The following is a 7,155-nucleotide window of genomic DNA, read 5'->3' on the forward strand; positions in this document are numbered from 1 at the left end:
GAAATTGGATGTTGTTTAGTGTAATTTGACAATTGTGAAGTGACTTCAGAATTTTAGAAGCTAACAATTTTATAAAAAGGGTTGATTGATGTGAAATTCGGGCTAAATGATAAGCTAGGGACTTGCTATGTAATCATGTAAAAATCTGCCCTTAAAGTGTTTGTTGAAATGCCTCAAAGAAGGCCCGAAACTGGAATTTTGAAGTTAAAACGCCTAATTGTGATGTTTTGGCAATTATGCGATATGTGATTAAAAAGAGTTCTAAACGCAATATAATTGAACTCTATAGGAAAGGATACCGGAGCGTCGAGTGGACAAGCCGGTGGTGAATTGCGGTTGAAGGGCGTGCACTAAAGGTATGCAACTTGACCCGTTACATTAAATGAATTGTTGTTAAATTATGCATAGCTGCATTTTAGAATAGAAATTGTGTTGATTTTAGTGACCATGATCGCTACTTGAATTAGTAGAGTTAGAATTGATAAGGAACCATTTGGTAGTCATCACATTGGAGGATTTCCACAAGATGAGCCAACGGGTCAAACAATGGTGTAAATTGTAGTATTGGTGTTCTTAATAGTTAGCAATGGTAATAACAATCACAAGAGCATTAAGCCATGGTATTGGTAAGAAAATGCAGGTGATGATATACCCTGGATGGTGGGTATGAGGCGCCATAGGCTTACTAGCGAACTGGTAATAATGGGTGAGGTCAGAACGGGTCGAACGATGGTAAAGTGGCTTTTAGCCATATGATCGGTGAGTCAAATTTTGGTATGATAGTCGTAATGAACATGTCCGTAATGAATTTACAGACATACAGGTCGGAACTTGTTTTATGTACTATATTAATGTCAAAACTAATGTTTTAAGTGGTTTTGATTCTAGGTGACGATGTGGATCTTACGGATGGCGATCAAGCAAGTTTTGAAGAACCGAACACACTTTAGAAGCTTCCGCGATATCTAAATTTAATAGACAATGTTTTGAAATGTAATCAATTAGCTAAACAACTTATGAATATTCGAAATAGTTGTTAGTTGACAAATGTTCTGCTACTTATGAACTATATCTATGGAACTTATGTTATAATTGGACGTCTTTTATGTATAATTGCATGAATTATTATTAAATTCAAGTAGTAATTAGACGGGTGTTACATGTTGGTAATCAGAGCTTAAGGTTGTCAACAAAGTGTTCGGTTCAAGCTTGATCGATCGTCCGGTAAGAATTAACTTATTATGTTAGTAGATTATACCTTGTGTAAGAAACGAGATGTGAATCGATGTGCATGGGAAGAGTGTGTTAATTCACTCAAACCCGGAAAGTGCACTAAAAGTGAACGGTTAAAGCAAGTTAAGAACTTGGCTAAACCGAAATAAATAAAGTTATGCTACAAATGAAATGTTTAACGTTTAATGTAAACATTTCAGTTTCAAGATGTCGGAAAGAAATGATGATGATCCGGTGCAGACAAGCACCGAACAAATGAAAGAGATTATTGCCGAAGAAGTGGGAAAGGCAATTGAAGGTAGTATATCCGGGTTCATAGACAAAATTCAAAGCACGGTGTTGTCACTTGTCGAAGAACGAGTCAAAAGGTTGGAGGATAGTGTCAACCTTATGAAAGAGAAATCGGGAGAACGCAAGGGGTGTTCGTACAAAGAATTCATGGCATGTAAACCGCCAATCTACAACGGGGAGGTCGACCCGATAATATGCCAAAGATGGATAAGTGACGTCGAAGGGGTGTTTGAACGGACCCATTGTGACGTAGGTGACTTTGTTGCTTACGGAACGGGTCAATTGAGGGGTCAAGCCAAGGATTGGTGGGACAATAAAAAGAAGGAAATAGGAGCCGAAGCGGCGAGGGTTATGACTTGGGATGAGTTTAAGGTGCCGTTCCTTAAACACCATAGTCCCAAAGCGGTTATCAACAAGATTAAGGAAGAATTCATCCAGCTAAGACAAAAGGGTGAAACAATTGATAAGATCACGGGCATCTTGATGGATAAGCTGAGATTCTGTGACGAGTTAGTCACCACTGAAGAGCAAAAGATATACTACTATTACAACATGCTGAGTGCCGAATACCGGGAGTTTATGACTCCGTCAAAATACGAAACCCTCACGGAGATTATCAACACCGCCCGGAGCGGGAAATCGAGTTGAAGAAACAAGTTGAGAGGGGCGAGCGAAGGGCACAAGATGTGAATCCAAGCCCTACAAAGAAAGCTCGAACTGCTGAATCGGGGAAAAGGGTGGATGCTAAAAGTGGGTCGCCCAGTTGCAAAATATGTGGAAAAGGACACAAGGGAGAGTGTCGGTTCAAAGACAAGTCGTGCCCAATATGTAGTAAAACGGGGCACACGGCGTCTCTATGCCCGGGTAAAGTTTCAGTTTGCTACAAATGCTATCAGCCCGGCCACAAAAAGTTCAAATGCCCAGACCTAGTTGGAAGAAGGGATGTTAAAGAATCTCCAGAAGAAGCCCCAAAGGCAAAGGCTAGATCCTTCCAACTTACTGCGGCTGAAGCAAAAACGGAACCCGATGTGGTCTCAGGTATATTCATGATTAACTCAATTCCTGCACGTGTATTGTTTGATACGGGTGCGAATAAATCCTTCATTTCGCATGGATTTATTCGACATCCTTTATTTGTATTGACGAAATTATCTGTGCCCTTAGAAGTTGAAATAGGGGACAACAAAAGCTTTATAGTTTGTGATATTTGTCGAGGTTGCAAATTAAGTATTGATGATGAAGAATATTTGATAGACCTAATCCCGATGTCAGTGGGGGAGTTTCAAGTAGTTGTTGGGATGGATTGGCTATCTCACCACCACGCGAAGGTCGTGTGTTTTCGTAAGGAGATAAAGCTAACATCTCCCAGTGGAAAACACGTTACAATTTATGGCGAAAAGGTAGGCAATCCTATAATATGCTCGATGATGAAAGCTCGCAAGCTCATGAGGCATGGATGTAAAGCGTTTATGATATACGCAAATGAGCCCGAGAAAGAACTACCGAAGATTGGAGACGTACCCGTGGTATGTGACTTTGAAGACGTATTTCCGGACGATTTACCGGGAATGCCGCCCGAGGGGGAGGTAGAGTTCGGAATCGAATTGATTCCGGGCCCAAAACCCGTAGCTAAAGCGCCGTACCGACTCGCGCCGTCGGAATTACAAGAGTTGATGTCACAGATTCAAGACCTGCTTGACAAAGGATTCATAAGGCCAAGTGTGTCTCCTTGGGGCGCGCCGGTACTGTTCGTGAAAAAGAAAGACGGAAGCATGCGCATGTGTATCAATTACCAGGAGTTAAACAAACTCATGGTAAAGAACCGATACCCGCTTCCGAGAATAGATGATCTATTCGACCAATTACAGGGTGAGAATTGGTTTTCAAAGATTGACCTTAGATCGGGGTATCACCAACTAAAGGTCAAAGAGGAAGATGTGCCAAAGACGGCTTTTCGCACGCGATACGGACATTACGAGTTTCTCGTGATGTCATTTGGGCTGACAAATGCACCCGCGGCTTTCATGGATCTCATGAACCGGGTTTGCAAGCCAATGCTAGACAAATCGGTCATCGTGTTTATAGATGATATCTTGGTGTATTCGAAAAGTGAAGCCGAGCATGCACACCATTTACAAGAAGTGTTAGAGACACTTAGACGAGAAAGGTTGTATGCGAAATTTTCTAAGTGCGCCTTTTAGTTACGAGAGGTGCAATTTCTCGGCCACATCATAAGTGCCGATGGAGTGTTAGTGGATCCGTCAAAGATCGAGGCCGTGTCAAAATGGAATCCCCCGAAGAACCCCTCGGAAATTAGAAGCTTCTTAGGGCTTGCGGGGTACTATAGGAGATTCATTCAAGATTTCTCCAGGATTGCGTCGCCACTAACAAAGTTAACCCGGAAGGATGAGAAGTTCATTTGGGGTGTAGAACAAGAGAGGGCGTTTCAGACGCTAAAAGAGAAGTTAACACAAGCTCCGGTATTAACATTTCCGGACAGAGTCGAGGACTTAGTGGTCTATTCAGATGCCTCATTGTCGGGGCTCGGGTGTGTTTTGATGCAGCGGGGCAAAGTTATAGCTTATGCCTCAAGACAATTGAAAATACATGAAAAGAAATATCCCACGCATGATCTTGAATTGGCTGCGGTGGTATTTGCATTAAAAATATGGAGGCACTATTTATATGGGGTAAAGTGCACCATATTCACCGATCACAAAAGCTTAAAATACTTCTTCGATCAGAAGGAGTTAAATATGCGCCAGAGACGATGGTTGGAAACAGTGAAAGATTTCGACTGCGAAATACACTACCACCCCGGAAAGGCAAATGTGGTGGCGGATGCTCTGAGTAGAAAAGCGGACTATGTCCCGATTCGAGTAAGGTCAATGCAGCTTGTGGTGACCTCGGGTATACTTGAACGTATCCGAGAAGCGCAAGTAGAAGCAGTGAAGGAGGAAAATTGGAAGAAGGAACGAATAATCGGTCAGTTGAAAGACTTGTCGGATGGAAAGAACGGGTTGAAGACTCGATCCGGAAGAATATGAGTTCCGAATACTTGTGGGGTGAAGGCGCTACTACTTAATGAAGCCCATAAATCCCGATATTCTATCCATCTGGGTGCAACCAAGATGTATAATGACCTGAAACAAAATTATTGGTGGCCCGGAATGAAGAGGGATGTGGTGAAATATGTGGAGAAATGCCTGACTTGCTTACAAGTCAAGGCGGAGCACCAAAAACCATACGGTAAACTCCAACCGTTAGAAATCCCGCTTTGGAAATGGGAACATATTACGATGGACCTGTTAACCAAACTACCAAAGACGAACCGCGGTTTCGATGCTATATGGGTAGTGGTGGATAGATTGACGAAAAGTGCTCACTTCATTCCGATCCGTGAGACTTATACGTCAGAAAAGATGTCAGAAGTTTACACTAATGAGATAATAGCACGCCATAGAGTTCCGGTATCCATCGTGTCTGATAGGGATACCCGGTTCACTTCAAACTTCTGGCGAGATTTCCAAGAGCAAATGGGAACCAAATTGTTCATCAGCACCGCTTACCATCCTCAGACGGATGGATAGAGTGAAAGAATGATACAGACGCTAGAGGATATGCTACGGGCATGTATCATCGACTTCGGTGGAAGTTGGGATGTTTATTTACCTTTAGCCAAATTTTCCTATAACAATAGTTACCATTCGAGTATCGGCATGGCACCTTACGAGATGCTATATGGTAGAAAATGTAGAACCCCGGTGTGTTGGGGTGAGGTGGGACCACGCGAATTGGCCCATACGGATGTAATTCAGGCCACTAATGAGAAGATTGAAGTGGTACGAGCTCATTTGAAAGCAGCCCAAGATAGGCAGAAGTCATATGCCGATAAAAGAAGAAGACCGATTGAATTTCAGATAGGCGACATGGTTATGTTGAAGGTTTCCCCATGGAAGGGCGTTATTAGATTCAGATAAAAAGAGGGAAACTAAGCCCGAGGTTCATCGGGCCTTTTAAAATCATCGAACGGGTTGGCAAGGTGGCTTATCGCCTCGAACTACCGGAAGAGTTGAGGGGGATACATGGCACGTTTCACGTGTCGCAATTGCGGAAATGTCTGGCAGAGGAGACAGCCTATGTCCATTACGACGATATCGAGGTGGATAATAACTTGAATTATGCGGTAAGACCATTGGAGATTCTAGATTGAAAGGTCAAGCACTTGCGAAACAAACAAATCGAGCAAGTCAAGATCAAGTGGGAACATAGGAAAGGTTCGGACACTATGTGGGAGTCCGAAGAGGAGATGCGACGTCTCTACCCTACATTATTTGGTACGTACTTTAGTTTCGGGGACGAAACCCTTTTAAGGGGGGTGGACTTGTAACATCCCGAAAATATGAATTATTAAATTTACAAATTAGATTGCAAATAAATGTGTTAAAATAAACTAACTAGGAATGACACTAACCTAGTTAGTTGATTACTTATGAGTAGTAAGAGTTAAAACAAGTAAAAACAAAGTTGAGGGGCCAAATGTGTTTAAAATGAAACTAATATTAATAAAATGAAATAAATAAAACACAAACACAATTGTCTGTATGTTGTGAAGATCGACCAGAGCAGGGGGCGAACCCAAGCTCCCTAAAAACCCTAGTTCATCACAAATCTCACGAATTGAAGGTGAAGATCTGTCCCAAAACGAAATTAGTGCCTAGAATTGTGATCCCTATCGTAAGGAGATCTTAAGGTATGTGAAATTTAGTAAAAATCCTCTACATGAAATTCTCATGAACATAGAGAATCTGAAATCTAGTTATGCATGTGTGATATAAAGATGAATTAGGAGTATTGTAGTGTCTAGAAGTAAACCCTAGACAAATACAAGTTGAAATCATATGTAATTTTAGCAAAATCCATGAACACCCTTGTAGGTGATAAGTGGGTTATGTAGAATTTGATAAACACTAGGAAATTGGATGTTGTTTAGTGTAATTTGACAATTGTGAAGTGACTTCAGAATTTTAGAAGCTAACAATTTTATAAAAAGGGTTGCTTGATGTGAAATTCGGGCTAAATGATAAGCTAGGGACTTGCTATGTAATCATGTAAAAATCTGCCCTTAAAGGGTTTGTTGAAATTCCTCAAAGAAGGCCCGAAACTGGGCATAATGTGATACCCCACCTAGGAGATAAAGGGAAGGTGAGATTGTATGAGTTAAGGGTTTTATGTGCATTGGTGGCGGGAACGGGATACTTTCTTTAAGGCACCTGATTATGAGCAACGTTTGGGAAAGCAGAAACAGTTATGACAGGTGTTTCATCCCTCACTACCGGTTAATCACACATTTGATGAGGATTCAAGGATGTCTTGGTAACAATATTTATCATGTACATAAAACTCATCGATTCTTATCCTTGAACGGCTTAGATAAGAATGATTGGAGATACACCCTTACGAATACACATCATGTTTTGAAGACCAGGGTAACGGCCCAAAGTTTAAAGGGTCGAAGAGACGATGTGCCACCGGTTGATAAGATAGAAGAAGAGATGGAGGATGTAGAAGAAGAAGAGGAAGAGAGTGAAGAAAGTGATGGTGATGAGATTGATAGGAAGACGGGACAAT

The sequence above is a fragment of the Helianthus annuus genome, chromosome 16 (genome assembly GCF_002127325.2).
Source record: "Helianthus annuus cultivar XRQ/B chromosome 16, HanXRQr2.0-SUNRISE, whole genome shotgun sequence".
In the NCBI taxonomy this organism is placed as follows: Eukaryota; Viridiplantae; Streptophyta; class Magnoliopsida; order Asterales; family Asteraceae; genus Helianthus; species Helianthus annuus.